The 24,608-nt window shown below is 41.1% G+C and overlaps 1 protein-coding gene across 16 annotated transcripts in view; it reads right to left on the bottom strand.

Annotated features, from left to right (window-relative positions):
• SPAG17 (sperm associated antigen 17) overlaps positions 1 to 24,608 on the bottom strand; it is a 246,713-nt gene that overhangs the window by 186,535 nt on the left and 35,570 nt on the right. The window lies entirely within an intron of this gene.

Raw genomic sequence — 24,608 nt, 5'->3', positions numbered from 1 at the left:
TTAGCGGTCTTTTATTTCTTGGTGACCGAAGTCAAATGAAAGATAAAAGCTGTTTGACACAGAGGCGCCATGTGACTATTGCCCCCCCACCCCCACTCCCTTGCAATTTAATGTTGATCCTGTTGGTATGCAGCCTAATTGGGGTGAAATAAGGTTATTGAGTTTTCTTTGGGTGACGACAGCCACTAGGAACATACAGCTGTATTGTCCAGATGTGTGGCACTGACAGCCTGTTTTATAACTGTGCTTTTTACAGCTTGTTTCCCCTAAATTTCACACAACTCTAACATCTGGGCCCTTTTCCTTGGAGCCCTATAACCACTTTATTTACTGCAAAAAAAATAAAATCATGTAAAATATACCATAAAAAGTCGTTACGTGTTTCTCTTTCTTCATGTTGTCTCCCTAATAAAGTTCACCGCGGCCGGAAGCACTGTCACAAAAGTCATCTAGTCAAAGTGTTTCTCGACTTTTGTTTTTAAGCAAGCATCAGATTTATTTATAACCTCGGGATGAATTAGGTGTTGCTAAAATGTTCTGACATGTTGCTTTTCTCCCCCCTTGGAGCAATTACTCCTCAGGGCGCATATGGTGTCAATTTCAGAGCCTCCCGTCTCAGACAATGACGGCGCACACTGCATCTCATCAGGCTGCGTCTTGTCTGAGGTTCATACCAGTCCTTGGTCAGGGCTTTCCTGACCGATCCGGCTCCTTAGGACTTTTCACTTTGCCAAGGGAAATAGCTGAAAGGAAGGGAGATGTCTATTTTGCTTCTAACTGCAGATGGCCCTGTGGATTATCATAAGCCAAAATGTAATTGGCCGCCTCGAGACCACATCGGGGTTTCCTGCCTTGCATCGCAGGAGGGGAAAGCCAGGGGAAGGACTCCTTTAAAGCTGCTGTTTCCAAAAACCAACGGAACAGACCAAATGTCAGAAAGCTTTGCGTGTGTCTAAGCAAACACCCTCTGTGAAACAGAGCTCTTTGCTTTTTATGGCAGTTCTGCTTCTGCTAACACGATTTAGGGAAAGGGACATGATGGCTGTGATTTCTGGGAGCTGGAAAACATAAGGGTACACCTGCAGAACCTCACCGTTTAATGATGACCAGACTCGAGAGAGAAGGGAATCCTGAGGGGTTGGACAGTTAGTTACACATAAAATGAAAGCAGTCCGATTGGTTCCAATCTCAAGGGTAGGTGTATCTGGTTTGAAATGATATGTTTCAATACCAGCTAAACAGTGTGCCGATAATCAGGGTTCTTTGTGACATCTGGTTCAAAATATACAACTCTGAGTTTGTAAGGCTCTGAGCAGTCTAGCATGGGGTGTTTCCCTGTGATACAAATATAATGACAGCGTTGAAGGGAAGTCAACACTGGCCTGGGTCTCTTTTCCTGATGACCTGTGAAAACAGGATATTTACCTACGTCTGGGGTGGTGTGGGTGAAGCCTGCCTGGCGTCACGGTGATGGATGGGATGTCTCTGGAATTGCTTTTTATCCCCATGTCCCTATGAATGTTACCTCACGGCGTTAAAATGTACTCAAAGCACAACAAAACTCCCCAAGAGAAAGGTGTTTTTCAGGCCATAAATGTTATTTCTGGTTCATCAAAAAACTGTCTGTAGAGAGCTGGATTTAAAGCCAAAAGCTGGCGGAGGCTCCAAATAAGAATGATATCCTCCTGTGAAATGGGGAGATGAGCTGCAGGGCACCCAGGTTCTCACGGGCACAGAGCCCATAAGAGCAGTGGCAGGGCGAGTCCCAAGGAGGCATCCTCCTCCCTGAACAGGCCCAGTTGGAGGCAGACTCAGTGCTGATGCCCACATGCCTGGAAAAGCATACAGCAGTGCACGTGGCACCATGAGCAACCAGCATGCTTGTCCTTTCTGGCAGAGGTGTGACTCCCACACGTGCCACCTTCTTTCTGTGCTTCCCCCAAAGGGAATGATCATGTGACTCCTGGGGGTAATTAATGTAAATGAAAATCTCTTCTGAAAAAAATCTTAGACTGAAAACTTTTATGGTATGTGGGTCATCCCCGGGAGAGGTAGAAACAGAAAAGTATTTATAAATGAATTTCTACTGAAAAGTCTTTCTTCTCACACCCCACAATTCACACTTCCACCCACCAGGAACTGGGTCTCAGATGAAGCACAAATCCTTAGAAATCTTTGTCTGAAGGGTAAGTCTTTGAAGGAAGAAAAATATATGTGCAGAAGATGTAGGTTTTAAAAGGTGGTGCAGTTTCTTGAGTAACGTTTGAGAAAAGCTTTTCTCTCTTGCCTCACTTGTCGTAACTGAAGTAATAATCAAAATTTCAACCTTTCAGAATTTTAAGCATTCCTTGTCTAGTGTCTGGGCTTCCCTGGTAGCTCAGATGGTGAAGAATCTGCCTGCAATGCAGGAGACCTGAGTTCGATCCCTGGGTTGGCAAGATTCCCTGGAGAATGGAATGGTGACCCATTCCAGCATTCTTGCCTGGAGAATTCTGTGGACAGACCATGGGGTAGCAAAGAGTCAGACAAAACTGAGTGACTAACACTTGTCCAGTATCTAGTCAATGTGTGTGTGTGTGTGTGTGTGTGTGTGTATCTGTATGTCTCTCTGTATGTATATCTGTGTATCTGTGTGTGTGTATTTCTGTATGTCTGTGTGTGTGTGTGTGTGTTGGGGAGGTAAGATGGCAAGGGCTGTAGGTCTTGGGAGGATGAGGGATACAAGAGAAAATTGGCACAGTGAGCTGATCAGAGCTGTGGTGTAATTAGACAAAATCCTGTTTCCAGAACTAGGCAGAAAAAGTCCTAAGTGGGTTAGAACCTGGGTACTCATCAAGTCAAAATACCAAACAAATGAGCCTGACATGAGTCAGAAACTTAAAAAATGAGTCTTACGGGCAAGTGAGACTTGTTTAATAGAGAAAAACAGTTGCCAAACAAGACCTGTATGTGTCTCCTTGACCTACTCAGACCAGGCCATGGGACCTGCCAGGGCTGTGGGGGATGCCCAGGTCAAGGTACCCGAGATGCTCAGTTCTGGAAAAGTCTAGTGGAGGAAATTTAGCTTCAAAGAGTGCAGCTGAGGCAGGAAGACACGTCTGTGTTTTACTGTGTGAAGGTCTGATTTTGAGGGTGGATGCCCTTTGTTTTCTAGGAGGTTTGTGATTCTGAGTACATTAAGAAATAAAAGCATTTCACTCTATATCACTGGCCTGCCTCAAAGATTTATGTCATATTTACTGTCTAATGATCTGATCCAACAAAAACACACCAAATGAGCCAAATTCTTTGCTTGCCTGGGGATCAGGCCCATCCACAGCCACCAGTGCCTCCCTTCCCCTCTTCATCCCTCCTCTCTGAGGATCCTCCCCACGTTAGTAGTAAGCATGGCGTCAGTCTTGACAACACTTAGAACTGCTCCACAGGTTCCCAGGAGAACCAAATGTATGCATGTGTGCAAATGTATGCATACATATAAACATATATACATATGTATATATGTGTGTGTGTATATATGATAAATAGATGATAGATAGATAGATAGGACTTCTATGGGGTCTGCAGATCTGCTGCCTGGCTTCCCTGCTGTGCTTACAAGGAGGCATATGGAACAGCTTGCATTGTTGCTTAACTTGCTGCATGTTCAATCCAGGTGAGTTCTAAGGAAAGGTAAGACTTTGGATCTGCATTTCTCTTGCCTGGAACAAGCCATGGGAAGGAAGTGGTGGGGAAGAGGTGCTTATGTTGGCAGAGAAGGGAGGGTGATGGGAGAGGCATAAGGTGAGGGAAGACTTTCAAAATAGTTCCAAATAGTCACCCTTTCTCCTAAAAATCTCTTGGTTTCAGGGTCCTCCTTGAGTGTTCATAGTATTTGTTAGAGTAGCTGTAAAAATGCATAAGACATGATTTCACATTTAACCCATTATTCCTGCATCAGTGACTTAGGGTTGGTTTGGAGATGTAAAGACCTCAGCAAATAGGAACAGAACCCATAAACCTGACTCAGTCCAGACTAGCTCAGGGCTGAGCAAATAGGCCTTTAACATACTAATTCTATTTGTTCATTTGTTTTTTCATTCATTCATTCATTTAGTATCACATTCTCTTGTTTCTCTCATTTCTTTAATACATGACTAAGTATAACACTTCCTTATCATGGTATGAAGTCCAAACAGTACCAGAAGGATATACAGTGAAAAAAATGCTTCTCTAGTCTCCTCCATTCTATGACCAATTCTTGTCTTAAAATAATTTCCTATGCTAATATAGACATATATCTTTTTATATTTTAACACAAATAGAATCACACTTTAATGTTGTCAGGTGGTTTGTGTTTTTATATCCAAACGTAGCCAGGATAGCTTTCTATGCTGACATATATTGTTTGCATATGCATTTTTAAGTTATTGGCATAAACCTCTATTGTATGGGTGTTTGGTCATTTACTTAACCAGTTCCCTATTGATGGACATTTCTGTAATCTCAAGTTTTTTTTTCTATTAAGCTCACGTGTATTTTAAATATTTATTGATACTTCCAAATTGACATCTGAAAAGTCAGCAGCATTCTTGTTTCTACCACTGTATGAAAGGATCTGCTCCCACATGGGCCCTGTTAACAGGATATTCTCCAACTTTTGTCTATATTCATGCTGACAGATCTGTGATTGTGGAAATGTTCTTTATCCATACTGTACGACAGAGAAGCCACCAGCCACTGACTGTTATTGAGCACTTGAATATTGCTAGTGTGACTGAGGAACTGAATTTTTAATTTTATTTAAAACTAAAATGTAAATAGCCACGTGTAACTCAGGGCTTCTGTTTTGGTCAGGACATGTCTGTGCTGCAATAAAAAGTGGAAAAATTACTATTTCATTTAAAATTATGTTTATTTAAGACAACAAGGATTTATTGTATAAGCACAGGGAAATATATTTAACATCTTATTATGACCTATACTAGAAAATAATTTATATATATGTATAACTGAATGACTTCGCTATACACCTGAAACTAATACAATATTGTAAATCAACTATACTTCAATAAATATAATGTTTGTTTAATCATCCCACCACTTTGTCCCTTTGATTTTACCCTTAAAACTGAAAGAAAAGATATTCTTATGGCAGCATCCTTGGCAAAGTTTATTAATGTAGGAATACTCAGATGCATTACTAAATATAATGGTACACTCAGATATTACCCAGTGAAAGGTAATGGAAATTTATGACTTCCAGGCTACGATATTCTTTTCTGCTCATTTAAGAAATACGCCCTTGAACAGGTGAGGATACATGGGACTTGCCTGAAGTATACTTTAGAAAGATACAGAGTGCTTTTTTGCTTTCTAAATCCCTCCTGCCACTAAAACAGAAAAGATTTAACTTGGTAACTCACTCTGAATGAATTTTACTATACCATTGAGTAAGCTGTATTATAAGGTTTCATCCTTTAGTTATAGAATGAAAGGGACTAGCAACTGATGATATAATTTCAAGCAATAAGTAATAGGTGTGACAACTGAGAATTTAGGGTGGGAGGTGACTACTATCTTTCACCTGAAATCCTGAAATGCCTGAGGCTGACTCTGAAGATGAATATAGTTTCACTTTTGTGCCCCCAGAACACTGCAGTGTGACAGCAGCCTTCCGGCCATGACTAGCTTCCCCTGCACCCACCCTCAAGTTTCACTGCCTGGAGTTGTTCTTATATGCCATGACTAGGTCTGCAGGGGAAGGACTGTGCAGGGAAAATGGAAATAACCTTGGGAGCAGGGTCAGAGGAGGAGCATCTGAGAGGATGAGAGGGTGGGTGGGGCAGAAAACCAGCAAGACAGTAGCTCTGTGCTGTGGGGACGAATACAGGCAAGGAAACTGCTCTGGGAAGTAACACCTGGGACTTGTTTGTTTATGATTGTGTCTGAGTGTGTGTGCACACGTGGTGTGTGTATGTACGTGTCTGTGTCTGAATGTATCCGTGTGCATGTCTGTGTATGTGTATATGCATGTCTGCACAAGTATGTGGGCTTATGTGTTCAGCTGCCTTTGGGGATGGTAAAGACCACTAAAAGATAGTTTTTAAAAACACTGGCAAAACTTAGACAGTGGATATGAAGAATTGGTAAAAAGAGAAAACTAACATCTTTAACTGGCACCTTAAAAGTAATACTGTTGATTATTTACCATTTCTAGCTAATTATCCTGCAGAACACAAGTTCTTATGTTTATCAATAACAGGTCAGAATATATATGTTTTCATCAAAGTAAACTGTAACTTTATATGCCATTTTCAAAGTTTGCTGCTTGTGTATTCTGCTTTTGTCTTGTGTATGCTATGAGTGTACGTGTTCATTTACCCAGTTGTGTCTATCTCTTTGAGACCTCATGGACTGTAGCCCACCAGGCTCCTCTGTCCATGGGATTTCCCAGCAAGAATACTGGAGTGGGTTGCCATTTCCTCCTCCAGGGGATCTTCCCAACCCAGGGATCAAACCCATGTCTCCTGCGTCTCCTGCATTGGCAGGTGGATACTTTACCACTGAGCCACCTGGGAAGCCATATATATGCTATATATACTTATAAAATGACAAAGTCAGAGGAAGTACTGCCCCAGTGTAAGTGTGTATATGTGTGTGTGTGTGTTTTGCACAAAATTTTCAATGTTTAGAGTGAAAGGTGGGTGAAAGGTGAGTGAAAGTTGCTTTAGGTGGGACTGATTCTAAATATTTGATGAAAAGGATGGATGAGCAGGTGATTTCAAATAACTGAAAAGAGCCACTTATACAGAGATTCCCTCATAGGAAAAGATTCCTGTTGGGAATTCAGGTCACTGGGTTCAAGGGATGATGAACCAGCTGCTGAAGCCACAGCTGCACATGGGCAGCGGAGTACAGAAGCACAGGCCACGTTTGTATTCCAGTCTTCTCAAATAATACCACTGGGTAGCCTTGGGAAAGTTCCTTAGTGCCTTTAAACCTCAGCTTTTTAAGCTACATTCAGGTTTCTCAACAGTGGCACTATTGACAATGAAAGCCAGGTAATTCTTCATTGCAGGAGGTTTTTGTGTGCACTGGAGGCTGTTTGTACCACATCCTCTGGCTACCCCAATGGTGACAAGCAAAGCTATATCCAGAGATTGCCAAATTTCCCCGGGGAACAAAAACATCCCTGGTTGAGAACCACGGATGTACACAAAGAGGATATGAACAGTGCTTATTTCACAAGACTATATTGAGAGTTGAATGCAATAACGCACAGAAAGGCCTAGCAAGACTTAGGTGAATGATATACACACAGAAAACCCTCACTAAAATGAGCTCTTGCTGTTCTTAGGCTTGCATCCAGAGCAGGATTAGAATTCTTGAAGACCTTTCAGTTCAGGTTGGGGGAGAGAGAAAAGGAGTGGAGCAATGTGCATTTGGGCAGGCAGAAGGGGACCTTAATCTGTTATTAGATGGTGGTAACCTGGATGTGCCTTTCACTTAACCCTCTCTCTGTTCTGAAAAGGCCAGATCAAGGTCCATTTAGAGAAAGCAGAGATAAAAGCAAAAGGTGTAAAAATAGATTTCATTATGGTGCATAAAAGATGGGGAAACAGTGGAAACATGTCAGACGTTATTTTTGGGGGCTCCAAAATCACTGCTGATGGTGATTGCAGCCATGAAATTAAAAGACGCTTACTCCTTAGAAGGAAGGTTATGACCAACCTAGATAGCATATTTGAAAGCAGGGACATTACTTTGCCAACAAAGGTCCGTCTAGTCAAGGCTATGGTTTTTCTAGTAGTCATGTATGGATGTGAGAGTTGGACTATAAAGAAAGCTGAGCGCTGAAGAATTGATGCTTTTGAACTATGGTGTTGGAGAAGACTCTTGAGAGTCCCTTGGACTGCAAGGAGATCCAACCAGTCCATCCTAAAGGAGATCAGTCCTGGGTGTTCATTGGAAGGACTGATGTTGAAGCTGAAACTCCAATACTTTGGCCACCTCATGTGAAGAGTTGACTCATTGGAAAAGACCCTAATGCTGGGAAGGATTGGGGGTGGGAGGAGAAGGGGACGACAGAGGATGAGATGGCTGGATGGCATCACCGACTCGATGGACATGGGTTTGGGTAGACTCCGGGAGTTGGTGATGGACAGGGAGGCCTGGCATGCTGGGATTCATGGGGTTGCAAAGAGTCGGACACGACTGAGCGACTGAACTTAACTGAATGGGAGAGGGGAGAGAAGGAGGAAGTCTGTTATTCTTAATTTCTTCTAAAACTAGACAGAGGAATGATCTGAGTGTCCTGCAACTCCTCAGCTTCCTTTCTGTTCCCTCCACTCTCTTTCCTCCTTCATTCCTTCTACATTTACTGAGTGCCAACTTCATTGCATTACTTGATCGTTTATGTGTCAAGTCTATCCAGCTCACATTCTTTAAGTAATGAATAATTTCCAATGAGGCATAATTGGAAAAACAGCTGGAAGGAGCAGGGTTAGCAGTGAGAGAAGGCAATGGAGAGAGACAGAGAAAGAGGAAAGAAAAGGAAGAGGAATGACTGAAAAATATTTTCTCACTTTGAGCAGAGGAAAAGAAAATAATCAAGCAATATGAAGCTGTCCCTACATAAATTTCAAGGTGACGGAAGATCTAGTTTCCATATAGATCATCCTGTCTGTCTCACGCAACTGGAGCGTTATGAAAGGGCTCAGACCACAGCTTAGTGAGAAGTTCTTAATGATGATAAATATCCAGAGCAGGTGACTCCTGGATCATTTTCAGCTGTCCATAATTAAACTGGTATCCATCTCTCGACAATGTCAGGGCTGTAAAATAATTCCAGTCATTGGACCCCTTACATCTGTGCTGAAATGAAATAATATTTGGCAGTAACAAGGAGTCACTGAAACTAAATAAACAACCCCTTTCAAGACTACATAAAAGTCGGTAACATAATAACATTTGACAGGGATTAAGACCTCTTTGGGGCCGTAAGGAAGTGTCAGAAGCAGGAATAACAAATACATGGATGGTAGAACAAATCTATGCTCTAACAGACATGTATAATTTGAAATGTGATGAATTTCCCAAGGGAGATGTGTATTTGGAACACCTAGATTGCACATGTCAAAAAGCACAGGACTTATCTTAGAAGCCTTTGTTGGGGTTACTCTTCCAAAGAAGGACAAAAGCAAAGCTTCCCCTTTTCATTAAGGAGTGTTTGGGTTTTTGTATACCTGCACAATATATACAGGCACGTGAAACTGAATGTGATAACATGGGAAAGCATGGTGGGGAGTTCAGATATATATTAGCTTCAGGTGTGTATTACTAACATATGAAGCTATTACCATGGCAATTTTTCTTTTTTAGATCAAGCTTTTTTCCTCAGTCCCAAGATGCCCCCACCCCTCTGATATCATTTTTCTTGGTTCTTTCAGCTTATGGTGAAAGCTACAACTGAACAACCTTCTGATTTTTTGAACCTTCCCTAAGGGAGTAAGCTCTCTCTTATCGGAGTTATTTGTGTTCAGGGTTTGTAATCTCTAGGAGCTTGGAAGGGTGGATCCTGATCTGATTTATCTTTCTCCACCCCTACACAGAATCTTATGCATATGTCATCCAATAATTTTAAAATGGTCTTTAGAATTATTTCTTCCTTGATTTGAAGGTAGGTGTTTTCAAATGTTCATAGCTACTATCACAAAGCTCCACGAGTAGATTGCAAGTATTAGTAGGTTCTCAGGCAGAGTAACGCACAAATGGTTACACAGCACACACTATGTGCCAGGTAAGGACTGTTCCAAAGCAGCACTAAAATAATTTAAGGATCACACTTTAGATGGGCTTCACAGGTGGTGCTAGTGGTACAGAACCTGCCTGCCAATGCAGAAGATGTAAGAGATGTGGGTTCGATCCCTGGATCAGGAAGATTCCCTGAAGGAGAGCATGGTAACCTACTCCAGTATTCTTGCCTGAAAAATCCTGTGGACAGAGGAGCCTGGCGGGCTACAGTCCATAGGGTTGTAAACAGTCAGACATGACTGAAATGACTTAGCATGCATGCACTTTAGATAGTCTAACATTTAATTCTCACTTACCCTTTAAGGTGGTGACTCATCATCCCATTTTACAGATAAAGAAACTGAGGCCTGGCAATCACGTAAGCAGTGGCTGTGGGATTTGAACTCAGGTTACCTGGATCCAAGGTCCTGTTCCTCATTACCACATTCTGTGGCCTCACAGAAGACTTTTTACCTTGGAGCTGGAGTCACTGGGCTCCCATCTAATATCCCATCCCCTCCCTCATCTCTATACCCAGTCCCCATCTTAGCTGGAGGGATGTAGAGCTTTGTAACTTTTTAAGTTTAAATACTCTTGACTCTCTAACTCATATTGTCTTTACCTGGTGCCTCCATTCTAAACAGCTGTATTTCTTTTTTTCCCCTGAGACCTAGTGGGAATCTGAGACTGGGAGCCCTCAGTCCTAAAATAGCTCTGAAGGGTGGCAGATCATGCCATTTTGGGATAAGAATTATTTTGAACTAAAGATACTTGAAAAACAGATCCCTCTGGGGATTTGCTGTTCCAGGAGTGGACCCCTGTGCACAAGAAATTATCCTAAGCTCCCTAGTCCAGGATTGTTTCAGGATGGGCTTGTGACCTACTTCAGCCCAATGGGATATGAGTGGTTTCCTGGGGTGGCCAGATCCTACCTCCATCAAAGCTCTGTTATGACAGAGCTTTGGGAGAAGGCTGCAGCCATCCCACCTCCCTGGGAAATGGGTTGCCACACAGATGGGGGAAAGGTCATTCCTCATAGATACAGGAAGTGGGGTTTAAGCCCATGGGCTAAAGCTGACTCCAAAACCTGTCTAGACCTTCTAGTTATACAAGCTAGTACACTCCCTTTTGTTTAAGCCAATTATAATATTTTTTTTTTCTTGTGAAGTTAGTAGTAAGGTGACCAACCTGGTACCAATATGGTGAAATTCATGCCTTCAAATTAACAGAGACTTAAAACACACACACACATACACACAAACAATGATTTTAAGGTGTGTCTCTGTACATTCCGCTTCCAGTTTTGCTAGACTGTCATTTGCTTCTAGCACTGGAGGCATGTAGGCTGGTCAGAGGTGTTCTAATTTGCTCAGAGGCTATAGACCAAGAAGTGGACAGGCAAGCAGTACCATCTGCCTTGACGAGCAGGGGAATGAGCAAAGCATGAACATTCTCTGGCCCTTCTCAGATTACTGTTACTTTGGCAGAACTCAACAGATTGGAGGATGTAAATATCCTAAATGCTTTGATGGTACTTCTGTCCCTCCAACTCTTACAATAGTGCCTGGTACAAGTGCTCAAAATGAAAGAATGGATGGATGGGTGAACATTGGACAATGGAGAATGTGAGGAGGTGAGAGAATAAGTGGGTCCATTGTACAGTTCTGGGTGGGTGGTAAGGGTGAGGCAGAGTATAGATGGAGAGAGTTCATCCTCGAGAAGGATGGCCTCTTTCCTGACCCTGTGAATAGCATGTGGACATAGGTGAGAATGTATGTCTCCAAGCACAGGCTTGGCAGTACCTGGATGCTTGTTGAGAAGGTGTGTTCCTGGGCTTGTCTGAAGATGCCCCTGATCCCCATCACTGTGGCTGAGATCTCGAATAGGCATTTTTAAATGAGCTCTCCAGGTGATTCTGAGTCTCCCCACTTTGAGGACCACTGACACAAGATGGCAAGAAGAGGTTAGAAATTGGAAAGATTCACACCAAAGACCTTCCTGCAAAAGCCTTCCCAGATCCCCGTCTGACACCATTCTCCCTGGTCCCACTCCTCTGCCCTTGTTCATATTTTCAACCAGGCTCCTCCTGCAGATGTGCCTTTATTAGCAGTCTTGCATGTGTGTCCTTCTTGTGGAATGGACCTTGAGCTTGGGCAGGGCTCTGATAACGGCTTCCTTCTTTTCGTATCCCTCATAGCATCTAAAATCTGTTTTGAAATCACTTAAGGCAAATATTCCCTGTTCTGAATTTAGACAACAATGGGTCTCCTCCCATTATCACAAGAAATCTGAATATGAAATTACATAATCATTTTGCTTTAATGAATTCCATAATTACAAAGCACAGCCAATAAAAATACGATTGAACATTCAACCTTAACAAGTTTTTGTTTATCAAATAGATTAAGATAAAAAATACAATTTGCAGAGGGTGTGGTTAAATTGGAACTGTTAGAAGGAATGGAAATGGTCACAAATTATCTCAAATGCATTCTGACAATGTGTGTCAAGAATCTTACAAAGATTTACATACTTTGATTCAGTAATTCTATTTCTTGAAATTTTCCATAAGGAAACAATCAGGGTCCAAACTATTGGTAAACAGTCTAAATTTAGCAAAAGGGGGAGTGGTTAAATGAATTATTGAATAGGCTTTCTATTAATATTATGTAGATACTGGATATGGTTTTAGAAAGAGGCTAATGTCATAATATGTGAAAAGGATATGATAGAAAGCATATTAAATTCCTATTTTTTAACAAGTATACATCTCTGAATGGTGGAGTAGTCTACAGATACTTAAGTACTTACTACTATATGGGTTATGCTCTTTCTATGTTTCCCAAATTTTCTACAATTAACATGTGTTACTTTTATAATAAAACAGCTAATAAATAAAATATACAATGTAAATGCTATACAGCCTTTTTAACAGTGCCTCCCCTCCACCCTCTTGCATACTTTTTCCAGCACGCTGATTCTAGTATCTTCACCTCTCACATTACTTTCCAGCCCAGTATTCTTCAAAGGCTTCCATACTGAAAGGATAAAGTTTTCACTCCTTAGCAGGTCACACCAAGTCCTTGATGACCTGGCCCTGACACACTTGTCCAGCCTCATGCCTAGCTGCTGCTTCCACTTTCCCTCCTATCCTTCCAGGATACCCACTATTTGGAGTTTGTTGATCATGCCATGCTGTGTATATATCTGCCTGATTTTGCCTGGGCTGATTCCTGTGCCTAGAATTCCCCTTCCTCCTTCATTACTTCATAAATTCCCCATTCAGCTTTCTAGCCATTCTCCTAAAACCTTTCCTCCAAAACTTTAGAAAGATATAGGCATTGCTCTGTGCACTCAATGCACTTTCAGCAACTTCTTTGTTATCACATGGTAGTAGAATTGCTCACTTCCATCTCTGTCTTTTGGGTTGAAGGGTAAAATTAACTTTGTGATGGGCACATGGTAAACAGCCAATACAGACGAGATCAGGCGCGTTCAGGGTGGTATGGCCGTAGACAAAACAGCCAATACAATACATGATGAATGAAAGAATCAGCACACAAATCACATAGCCCTTCACTAACATCGTGTGGGTTGTCGCTTGTATAAGGGTACCCTGCAACAGCCAATGTGTCTAACATCCAGCCAGCTCTCCTCTCGCCAAGCCAGGGTGCTCAGGAGCTGGGAAAGCACTTGGAGCCAGTTCACTATTGAGAAAGTGACTGGTGTCAGGGGAAGGGCCTGATATGCCAGAGACTCATTCCACAGACCCAATGCACAAACATTTATTGTGTCCTGCCAAAGTGTGAAAATCAGTGGCTTCGGTTTCCAAATGAAGCCCTGGGCATGTGCAAGATTATCCACCAGGAGGGCGAAAAAATTAGAACCTCTGATGACGTGTATCTTTATTTTTGTCCTTTTTAATCCTTTTTTTTTTTTTTTCTGGAGAATGTTCTATGATATTTGTAATTTGTATTCTTGTACATACCTCTCTGTATACACACACAACATACATGGAAAAAATGTTCAGTTTTTTTTTTTTTTTTAACTGATGGGATATGTGATGAAAATAACTTGGGATTGCTAGCCTAGAGCACTGGGGTTTTAGTAATGAATAACACATGTCCTCTAATGCTTATGCCATTCACTATGAAGCAGGGGGAGACAGATAAAAACAAACAACCACAATACAACACAGCAAGATGAACTTTGCTTACAGGAATCCAAGGAGACTTCACAAAAGAGATGGCATTTGAACAGGGTTATTTGGCTGTGAAATGGGAACATCTAAGTCTAAATTCTACGTCATTCTATTTAATTTGGTGCACTTGGTGATGAAGGAGTGTAAAGTGAATGAAGTGCAAGATGGCTGAAAAAGAATGAGCTAGAGCTGTGACAAAATTGGCTTCATCACCTACCGTGATGGAGATGTGTGTGTTTGCTTATGGTGCAAGGTAGATGTGACTTGATACAGAAATTCTAGATTTACAGTCACTTCGTCATGCCTGATCAAGTTCTACCCTGATTTTTTATCTACTCAAAGGGTTCTAGAGAAAATCCTAAGTTAATATCTGCCAATTCATATTTTTATTTTTCCTGTATAATTGGTTTATTACATTTTACAGCTTTGTGCAGAGGGGTCAGTATTCTAAGTGGGAAATGTCTTTAGCTCTGGGAATGATGCAGATGACTGACAAAGCCTAACTCAAATGTCTGAAGCCAAACGCATGCCCTCAGAAGCCTGTGTTTGGCACAGTCCTTTTAGAAACTTTAAGACCAGGGAGAAACACTTTCTCAGTAGGGACACTAAGGTAAACTCACAGAGCTGGCTCTTTTGTTCAGATGAATTACTAAGCTGGTTAAATTTAACTGTGAGCTCCTCGACTGTAGAGACTGTTTCAAAGAGCTTGAAGTAACAGGGTGAACCCTGAATTTGGAGTCTAGGTTCCAACATGGGGCTCTGACATTACCAGCTGTGGGCACAGAGCAAGTCTCTTAACCTCTCTGAAACTCTTGGCTCATTTGCTACCGGAGAATAATAAAAGGTAAGTCAGCCTTACAGTACTGTTGCAATCAGATCTGACATTGTATGTGAAACTATTTTATACTCTCAAAGGCATCTTCCAAATGTGAGTTGTTGTTATTATTATTGTTAATAAGGTCCCAGTAAAAAGCATTGCCTGTTTGATAAAATGCCATGTTCCGTAAAATATTGATTCAAAAAAGACTGACTGAATGACTGTGGAAGAGGTTTAGTTTCAACAAACTCACTCAGTGGTGATGTGGAAGTTATTTCTGGGGACTCACATCCTTACCCAAAGCCTGGGATCCTGTTAACTCCTTCCCCCACTGTCCCTGCACAAGTGAAAATCCCCTCAAGCGCCCAGCCTTTATTTCTGATAAATAAACGCATGCTGCTAGGAAAATGGCATAATGGGTTAACATTCTGAAAAGGCAGTTTCATTTCATCTGAACCAGGGTTTTACGGACACTATGCCTGAACTCAGGCGTTGCGGGGGCTGTTTTTGGACAGGCAGAACTTCCAGCACCTCTTAAATCACATCACAGGGCAACTGCCCGCTCCACCTACACACAGGGCGGGCCTGCATACATAAAACAGGACTCTTAAACCTCTACCCTCTGATGACTCATCCTTGTCTCTGCTTTCAGAAAGTACCATACACAGACTTTACCAGTCCAATACATTTTCCTTTGCTTGCTCCAAAAAGGGGAGAAAATGTGTGTGTGTGTGTGTGTGTGTGTGTGTGTGTGTGAGTGTGTATGTATGTGTTCCTCCAATGACTGAGGAATCCTGAAATGAACCTCTATAGGAAACCCCTGACAATGTTCTGTGGATGGTTTTGTACAGGGGATTGAAACAAGTTGGCAGGAACAAGAATTCTTTCTGCATAATTCAAAGCAGACATTTTATGAGGGGAGAAGCAAATCAGAAATTTGCTGTCAGTCCTTGAAATTTTAGTAGTTACAAAAAGTAATATATTAGTCCCCTGCATTAAATCCAGATAGGATCTATCCTTTTCCCCCTTCTCAATAATATTCCTAAAATGAATCCTTGAGAATATAGTACAAGACTAGCTCCTCATAAATTAGTAGGACTCGGCAGTGGTGGCCTGTGACTAGGTTACATGTTATTAGCCTGTGCTCTGTCTCTCTGCAGCTCCAGCAATAAATGGAAGAATAATACTGTAAGACTTGAGAATAACTAAACTAATTATGCATTCCTATCTTCTTCAATATAAGCTAATTAAATATTTCCCAATGAGTGAGTGAGCCAGACTGTTTGTTTTTTTTCATATAAAGAGTTGATAAAGGCTAGCACAAATAATAATAAATTTGTTCATTTGGGAATGTTTGATGAAGTACACGGTACTCTGCAGGGTATTCTATTGGCCTTGCTCACAATAAGCACTCTATAGATTTCAAATGGTAATGAGCATTATTCAAATAAGGATGAAGTTGAAAGATGAAATTTTAAAAGACTAGGTTTATTGAACAATTTCATCTTTTCTAGGTAAGAATTTTTGTAGGACTGGTTTTCTATTTTTCAAACCTTTAAACTTGTAATTATATATTTAACTATATTTTTGAAGCAATATAGAAATCATATTTTAGATAACTTACATGATCAGGCTACTTAATTGGGTTGGATTGTTTTGGGGTTTTTTGGCCAGTCACATTTGTGAAACAGAAGAATGGATGGATTTTAATACATAAATACCTATCTGAAATCCACTTATTTAAAATTAATATTCTTTGAGTTAATATGTGCAGTTGCTTTTCAGTAAATATAAATGAATTTCTATTAGTCTATTCTATCACCTTTAGTTTGATATTTCTTCTTCCTTTCAGTTTGATATTTCTTCTTCCTTTCCTTGCTACCAAGGATCCAGGAGAGAGAATTTCAGAAATAGAGGTCACACTAAAAATATGTAGAAGCATGCAAATTGTTACCATACTTCAGTTCCAGCTACACATTCTCCGCCTCTAAGGAAGCAAGGCTGTCTGTATCTTTGTTGCATCTTTGACTATTTTGGTGACTGCTCCGCCCCTCCCTCTCTCTCCTTTCCAACATACCCTGTCTGGGGACCATTACCCTTTTGGCTGAAAGTCGTGAACAATAAGTGAGGTCAGCCACAGGTCTCAATGAATAACAGATTCAATTATAACCAGGGATTAAATCTATAACTTTTACATCAGACTTGCTACAAGGTATTAAAATGTCATGAAATAGCAAGAAACAAACATATTGTTTACAACATGATGGACTACCAGCTCTTGAGGGAAGAGTCCAGGCCTAATTTGCCATTTATCCAGCCTGTACTAGAAATTCTGTAAATGTCTGCCGCATGAGGACTGAGCTGGGATGAATATCTACCATAGTCTTCAGTCTAGGGAGATGCAGAAGGAAGAAAACATGAAATAGGCTTAGAGGACTCTAGGGTCTTATTTTTTTCAAACTTTTTCAGACCTATATTTATAGCAAGAAGAAATATTTACAACACAAACCACACACATACACACAGGTGCCACCAACTAAATATCTGTGTAAACCGCTAGGCTGTTACCCACAGTTAGAAAACCACTGTGTGGGATATGGAACCAAAAAAAGAGGAAATGGAAGGGACCAACGCCTCTAGTACCCAGGAAATATTCCTGAATGACTGCTGTTGAAATGGTCCATTGTGTCCTACTTGTGCCTTCCAGTAACTCTCACTAGTCCTTCATTAACGAGTTGGTTTCTTCAGACCACAAACACCTCTCTTCAATACTTACGCATCAGCACTGTGCTAGACAGGTAAAGACACAGAGAATGGAAAAGACTAAAAAGCTGACTTCCTCTTTGACTTCTCCTCTATAACATCGCTCAGACACATAAAATTTACTCCAAACTGTACTTCTACACTTTCCCCAAATTTAATGTTTTTCAATTTTTTATATTGAAGAAGATATTTTTACTCAGCCTCTCAGTTGAGGACTTTAAAATCACCTCGACACCTTCTCCTCCCTCCCGCCTCCCGTCTCAGGGACACCATCCTGCAGATTCTTCCTCCTTCATATACTCTTGGCTCAGATGGTAAAGAGTCTGCCTGCAATGCGGGAGACCTGGGTTCAAACCTTGAGTCAAGAAGATCCCCTGGAGACAAGGACCTACCAATTCCTTCAGATCTGGCCTCTGCCCACTTCTCTATCACACTCTTTCTCTTTAATGGAATTCTAAGCACACTGGCTTTTCTTATTCCTCTGAGAGGCTGACATTGTTCCCTTCCTGCCTCCAATTCTTTGCACGTGCTGTTCCCTCGGCCTGAATAATTTTCCCTGTCTCTTATCACTTGGCTCTTTTTCATCTTTCAGTTTATCTCCAAACACTCAGTTGAAAGTATTTTCCCATGTAATTTTTTCTGATGTAAAGAAAGTACTGCAACTTGTACTAGTGTATGTATTTGTTTGCTTATTTGATTTTTGCTTAATGTCTCCCTTCCCATTCCAAAGTAAATTCTCTGGGGGCAGGAAATTATATCTGTTTTATACATTAAGATAAACTCAACCATAGATGTGGTACATGATAGACCTTCAAATGGGCTTCCCTGCTGGCTCAGATGGTCAAGAATCTGCCTACAGGATATCCAGGTTTGATCCCTGGGTTGGGAAGATCCCCTGGAGAAGGGAATGGCTACCCACTCCATATTCTTGCCTAGAGAATTCCGTGGACACAGGATCTTGGCAGGCTACAGTCCATGGGGTTGCAAAGAGTTGCACATGACTGAGCAAATAACACTACTACTACTAGAAATTCAAATATTTGTGCAACGCATAAAATAAAGCATTTCTTAAACCTTAGTTATCACTTGATTATTTAGCCAAAGCTGTGTACCTGTGTACCATTGATTGAGTGGATAAATAATATGTGGCAAATACATACAATGGAGTATTATCAGCCTTAAAAAAGAAGGAAATTCATATTTGCTACAATATGGATGAACCTTGAAGACATAATGCTTAGTGAAACAAGCCAGTCACTAAAGGCGAAAACAATCATACTATATGATTCTACCTATATGATGTATTTAGAGTTGTTTAATTTTTAGAAACAGAAGATAGAATGATGATTATCAGGGGCTGGGGGTGGGAAGTGAGGAGTTGTTTACTGAATACAGAGTTTCAGTTTTATAAGATGAAAAAGTCATGAAGGTTTCCTGCAGAGCAATGCAAATATACTTAATACTACTGAACTGTACACTTAGAGATAGTTAAGATGGTTCAGTTCAGTTCAGTCACTCAGCCGTGTCCGACTCTTTGCGACCCCATGAATTGCAGCATGCCAGGCCTCCCTGTCCATCACCAACTCCAGAGTCTACCCAAACCCATGTCCATGAGTCGGTGATGCCATCCAACCATCTCATCCTCTGTCGTCCCCTTCTCCTCCTGCCCCCAATCCTTCCCAGCATTAGGGTCTTTTCCAATGAGTCAACTCTTCGCATGAGGTGGCCAAAGTATTGGAGTTAAGATGGTAAGTTTTATGTATTTTTTACCACAAAGAAAATTAAAAAACCCTGTTTATAGGTATTTCAATTCTTTCATGTTTTCTGGAATATAAAACTGAAACAATCACTGAAACCAAGAACAGAAATTAAAAATAATAATAATAGCTAACCCTTATTGGATCATTATTCTAGATCAAGTACTATGCTATTTTCTATTTCCTGTTTCATGTAATCATCATTACAGCTTTATGAGGTATACAGCATTATCAACACTAAATTTACAAAGAGAAAACTGAAGTACAGCAGAGTTATGTAATTTGTCCAAGATTACATAGCTAGTGAGTAGTAGAATCTGCATATGAGCCCATGCAGTCTGGTTTGGATCAGTGCATCTAACTCCTGGGTACTGCTGCTGCTGCTGCTGCTAAGTCACTTCAGTCGTGTCTGACTCTGTGAGACCCCATAGACGGCAGCCCACCGGTCTCCCCCGTCCCTGGGATTCTCCAGGCAAGAACACTGGAGTGTGTTGCCATTTCCTTCTCCAATGCGTGAAAGTGAAAAGTGAAAGTGAAGTTGCTCAGTAGTGTCCCACTCTTAGCGACCCCATGGACTGCAGCCTACGAGGCTCCTCCATCCATGGGATTTTCCAGGCAAGAGACTCCTGGGTACAGGTCTCACCAAACTAGTAAGAGACACTCTGGAAGTGGATTTAAGCTCTCAGTAATTTGTTTGTTGTTAAGTTGCTAAGTTGTGTCTAACTCTGCGACCCCATGGACTGTCACAGATCAGGCTTCCCTGTACTTCACTGTCTCCTGGAGTTTGCTCAAACTCATGTCCATTGTGTCATGATGCCATCCAACCATCTCATCCTCTGTTGCCCCCTTCTCCTCCTGCCCTCAGTCTTTCCCAGCATCAGGGTCTTTTCTAATGAGTCAGCCCTTTGCATCAGGTAACCAAAGTATTAGAGCTTCAGTTTCAGCAGATAGATCTTTTTTCTACACATTCATCTCTGATTAATTTGCACTAAATTCTCTTATTTCCCATTTTCCCCTCTTTCTTCCAAGGAAAAGACTCAGTCACCTTAACCACATAAATCTTAATTGTAAGAATTAAAAATTTCTCTTGATCCAAACATTTGAAGCCACTCCTCAACATGGCTCAAAATAACTAAAATTGTTCAGCACCTTCATTATCTGCTAATATATCTTCATTGTTTTTGCCTAAGTAGTAGGAAAAGTAATAAGCATATAACAGAACTACTTAGAGGTTAATTCTAATCACTGACAGTAGCTTGTATTCAATAAATGTGCAATCACAACTACCACTTGTAGGATCTAAATTAATTTCAATTTTTGTGTAAGACAAGCAGAAAGAACAAAAAGAAAGTGAAATCGTTCAGTCGTGTCTGACTCTTTGTGACCCCATGGACTCTAGCCCACCAGGCTCCTCTGTCCATGGGATTTTCCAAGCAAGAGTCCTGGAGTGGGTTGCCATTTATTTCTCCAGGGGATCTTCCCAACCCAGGGATCAAACTTGGGTCTCCTGCATTGCAGGCAGATGCTTTACCGTCTGAGCCACCAGGGAAGGAACAAAGGCTTCCAAATTAATGAGGTACTTAACCTGCCTGAGCTTCACTTTCATCATTTTCTCATTATCTCCTGGCAAGTTGTTGAGAAGATTCAGTTCAGTTCAGTCGCTCAGTCGTGTCCGACTCTGCGACCCCATGAATTGCGGCACGCCAGGCCTCTCTGTCCATCACCAACTCCCGGAGTCTACCCAAACCCATGTTCATCGAGTCAGTGATGCCATCCAACCATCTCATCCTCTGTCGTCCCCTTCTCCTCCCGCCCCCAATCCTACCCAGCATTAGGGTCTTTTCCAATGAGTCAACCCTTCGTTGAGAAGATTAGGTTAGTTAATAGATACTAAACACCCAGCACACAAAACTTGGTACAAATTAAGTGTTCAATGGACAGTAACTGTTATTACCATACATAAAGGGGGTTTACTGGCCGTCTTAGATACAAGAATCGGATGAGATTGTCTTTATGATTCCTTCTCCAGTATCCTTCCAAGCACGGTAGGCATGTAGTGTAACATGTTGGAGAGGCTCCAAACCCACCCAAGCAAAGGCAATGATGGCCACTCTTTACCACTTGAACCTTGTTTTATTATTGGGGCTGCTCCTCCACTAACGTCTGTGTCCTTGACTGGATTCCTGCCTTGCTCAGCAGTTCTCCCACTGACCAAGGTCCTAACCAGCACCCCAATCCTCACGTGGTGTGCATTTCATGCTGATGGATCCCAGGGTCCTCAACACTGGGTACCACTCTTCCCCCATGACCGCCTGCCTCCTTCTCGACTGCTGACTGTTGCTACATGGGCTTGGCAGCTGCCTGGGCCACGGGGTAGAAAAGAGCTGGGGGCACGATTTGGATGTCTTTGCTTGAGTTGTGCTTTTTTTGGAAAACAGACCTTCAGGTTTCTGACGTGAGAAGCAAACATATTTTCACCCCAGGAGCCCTGACCTTCTGTTCCTCAGTTACCAGCTTGGCCTTACTTTCTCTGCTGGACTGCTCTGGCCTCCAAAACGCGGAGGCTTGGGGTTGATAACCCATCTGACTGTTTTCCCCCATCTTAACAAAATTCTTTCGGTTGTAACTCTTCGTAACTCTTTATAAACATTTCTAGTATTGTGATTTCTCCTCATTTTCCCTTCTTTGGGTGAGAAATGCCTCCAAAGCTCACATTTTGGCACAAGAATCCCTAGATTGTTTTTATAGTCCCAGCGTAGTACTTCTTTGTTACAGCTCAATATTCCTAAATTTTGTTCCAAGTCATTATTTTACATTTATAAATATCAGGTTGTATTAATTGGTTCCAGCTTTCAAAATGTTCCATCAGAGGTTATTTTCTGCTATTTTGATAGTGGTTTCTAAACCTGAAAGCGCCAAGGCCCTGATGTGGGCCGTGTTCTCTAAGCATCCCTAAAGGACTGATGTGGAACAGAAAAGATACGCAGACCCTGGGCCTCGCTGTGCTCTTTGAAGACTATACTGGCCATAATAGCTTCAAAGAATTTCAACAAGTTCCTAAGACATGACCTTCGCTTTCCGAAAACCACGTTGGCCAGGCTTGTCTTAATCAAGCTGTGCTTTTCTAAGCATCCTTTTACTTGATCTCCTGCAGCAGTTTTTAATACTTTCCCTACAAGTGAAGTTAAACTAACTGGCCTGTAATTTCCTGGTGTGTCCCTAAGCTCTATGAAATAACGGCATTAGGTTGGCTACCTTCCAATTCTTCCTGAATTTTTTAGTTTTGTTTTAAAACACAGGATTGAGAAGGCCAGAGAATGCTTCCTGTCTCGCTTTCCCTTCGTTCCTTCCATGACATACTGCTCCCTCTGTTCCCAGTAGATCTGCCATTTTAATAACTTCAAACCTCTTAAATGTGTTCACATGTTACTTGTTCCTATCTCTGAAGCATGAGTTTTCCATTTTTCATTCTGACAAGGGCCATCCCCCAAAACAAGGGCTTACAATTCTGTCGAATAGAGTTAATACGAGGCACTGTTTTAAGGAATGAGTTTCACATTAGGAATCTCGAAAAGGGTGGCAACTAGATAATAATTAAGCCTCTGTTCTTACTTGTGAGTTATTATGAATACAACTTGGGGAAAAATTTGAGAAATATGCGTACACACCCAGGAGTAGGGACCAAAAAATGAAACTATTACCTCTGGGGGTTCTAATCCAATGTACTAGCAAAGTGTCTTTAAAAAATGTGGTGAAACTAATTAGATCTGAAGATGTAAAAATTTGCATCCTATACTTGTTTTAACTGCATTTGGTTGATAACTCATATCTAATACAAAAGTTTTTCCACTTTTAATGATCTCCCAAAATTACTTCCTAATGGAAAAGCCCATCTTAATATATTTTGATAAAAGGTTTTGTTTTTTACTGATGGGGTGAAGAGGAAAATTAATAATTATTTGTATTTGTAAAACTGCAATGTATTACATGAAGTTTAGGATTGTCCATGTTTGTTATTGTATAGAATTGACTATTCTTTGAAGTGAGCCATAAATGAGGATATAAAAACCTTTATTCTTTATGGATGACTTTTTTTCAGCAGACTGTTGGGATTTTGTTTGTATAGTGACCCAATTTGTCTTTTCTGAATAAGTCAGAGACAGGCACATAAACCACAGTCTGTGTGTGGACAGAGTCTCGCTTCCCATAGTGAGGCACAGTAATTACCATTATGGAATAAGAACTATGGAGTGCAATATAAAACTTGTAAGACAGCTGACTCTGATTTCAGGTAAGTTGGGTTAATGACCCCTTTGCTCAGTTGGTAGTTTTTTCTTTCTAATTTATCAAAGCCACAATGTCAAAGTCTGAAAATTCTACATCTCTCTTATAAATGCTCAGATACCATCGTGTATCAGATTTACTCACAAATGGAAGAATTTTTGCATGTATGATACACACAGACCTCTCTCATAGGTAACATTTCAGTTGGCTTTGAATGTCTATCAATATTTTCCTTTTGGTTTGGGTCAGAACTGAGTATACTGGCCAATGAACAGGTCAGATTCTCTATGTGGACCATGAATGAGCTAAAGTGAAAGTCACTAAGTCGTGCCTGACTCTTTGCAACACCATGGACTGTAGCCTGCCAGGCTCTTCTGTTCATGGAATTCTCCAAGCAAGAATACTGGAGTGGATAGCCATTCCCTTCTCCAGGGGATCTTCCCGACAAGGGAGTGAACCTGGGTCTCTTGTATTGCAAGCAGATTGTTGACCATCTGAGCCACCAGGGAAGTCTAGTATGTGGGCCATGAAGCACACACAAAAATATTTGTGCACATTTAGAGAATAAATTTAAACACAGGCTTGAATATTAAAGCATGGATTTTTTCCAGTGTTTTAGATGGTTTCACATAAAATTCTACCTTTAGGATTTTAAAGTTGTAATTAAGATATGTACAGGGTTTACCTTTCCTAATTCATATACATGGTACCATATAAGGACAAATTTAGTACATATGCAGCCTGTCTTCTCTTCCATTCCTGTTCCTTTGCTTGAGCTGTTTGTTCCCTTTACATAGAATGCCCTCACATTTGAAAGTCAAGACCTATCTCTATCCAAGGCTGGGCAGCTTTGAGCCCAGTGAAAGAAGACTGGGTATGTGGCAAAGTGGAAAAATCTGAGGCTATGTATTTAACTATGGTAAGTTCATCAAATCCAAGTTCCTCAAATTTTCTAATTACTAAAATTCCTACCTTCTCTATGCTTCCATTGTCCTCTATGTAAAATGGGGATATA

This window comes from Giraffa tippelskirchi, chromosome 5 (assembly GCF_054371585.1).
Source record: "Giraffa tippelskirchi isolate mGirTip1 chromosome 5, T2T-mGirTip1v1.2.pri, whole genome shotgun sequence".
NCBI lineage: Eukaryota > Metazoa > Chordata > Mammalia > Artiodactyla > Giraffidae > Giraffa > Giraffa tippelskirchi.
Note: the sequence above shows the minus strand (reverse complement) of the source record. Positions and strands in the feature narration are given on the sequence as shown.